The sequence below is a fragment of the Trachemys scripta genome, chromosome 7 (genome assembly GCF_013100865.1).
Source record: "Trachemys scripta elegans isolate TJP31775 chromosome 7, CAS_Tse_1.0, whole genome shotgun sequence".
Lineage (NCBI taxonomy): Eukaryota > Metazoa > Chordata > Testudines > Emydidae > Trachemys > Trachemys scripta.
The window spans coordinates 98,180,626-98,182,243 of NC_048304.1; positions in this window are offsets into that span (position 1 = coordinate 98,180,626).

Below are 1,618 nucleotides of genomic sequence, written 5' to 3' on the forward strand. Positions count from 1 at the left end.
GCTTCCCGCCGCCCCCGTTGGCCCGGGACGGTGAACCGCGGCCAGTGGGGGCCGCGATCGGCCGAACCTGTCGCGTCAGCAGGTAAATAAACTGACCTGGCCCGCTAGGGTGCTTACCCTGGTGAGCCGTGTGCCAAACGTTGCCAACCCCTGGTTTAGCATAAGTAGTTGACGCATATTTCAAGGGACCATTCAAGGTGAAATTGCTGGTTAACACCCCTAATCCTCAAAGGAAACCAGCACAATACTTTCAAAAGATGAGCCTGGGACCTTTCATTCATAACTAAAAATCATAGACTGAATAGAGACACTGGATTTATGGCTATAACTCACTAATAACCCCCCACATCCAGGTGTCTTCCACCACCTTTCTTTCCCCCCTAAGACTGAAGGTGTTAAACCACTTCACCGTGAATGGTCCCTTGAAATGTGTGTTAACTACTTATGCTAAACAAGCCCAGACCTGAAGAAGAGCTCTGTGTAAGCTTGAAATTTGTCAAGCCAGGTCTTAAAAACCTCTAAGGATGGAGATTCCACCACCTCCCTAGGTAACCCATTCCAGTGCTTCACCACCCTCCTAGTTAAATAGTTTTTCCTAATATCCAACCTAGACCTCCCCCACTGCAACTTTAGACCATAGCTTTTTGTTCTGTCATCTGCCACCACTGAGAACATCCTAGCTCTATCCTCTTTGGAAACCCCCTTCTGGTAGTTGAAGGCTTCTATCAAATCCCCCCCACTCTTCTCTTCTACACTGTCTCCAATTTGTCCACATCCTTTCTGTAGTGGGGGGCCCAAAACTGGATGCAATTCTCCAGATGTGGCCTCACCAGTGCCAAATAGAGGGGAATAATCACTTCCCTCGATCTGCTGGCAATGCTCCTACTAATGCAGCCCAATATGCCATTAGCCTTCTTGGCAACAAGGGCAGACTGTTGACTCATATCCAGCTTCTCATCCACTATAATCCCCATGTCCTTTTCTGCAGAACTGCCGCTTAGCCAGTCGGTCCCCAGCCTGTAGCAGTGCATGGGATTCTTCAATCCTAAATGCAGGACCCGCGCTTGTCCTTGTTGAACCTCATCAGATTTCTTTTGGCCCAATCCTTCAATTTGTCTAGGTCGCTCTGGACCCTATCCCTACCCTCTAGCGTGTCTGCCTCTCCCCCCAGCTTAGTGTCATCTGCAAACTTGCTGAGAGTGCAATCCATCCCATCATCCAGACCATTAATGAAGATGTTGAACAAAACCGGCCCCAGAACCAACCCCTGGGCACTCCGTTTGATACGGGCTGCCAACTAGACATTGAGCCATTGATCACCCATGAACCCCTAGTCTTTTTCAGAGTCACTGCTTCCTAGGATAGAGATCCCCACCATTGAAGTATGGCCTACAGTCTTTGTTCCTAGATGTATATCTTTACATTTGGCCTCATTTGATCCACTGCAGAATGCACACCAGCCAGCTGAGGGGTTCACTGTATCCATCAAAGATGGCTTAGCACAACCTTATGGAAAATGATGCCTCAGCCATCATAGAACTAGGTTCACTCCTAACATTCTCTTGAGTGATGGGGAGGGATCTTGCCCTTTTGCTTATTTAGAGGGCGAGTAGAGGCT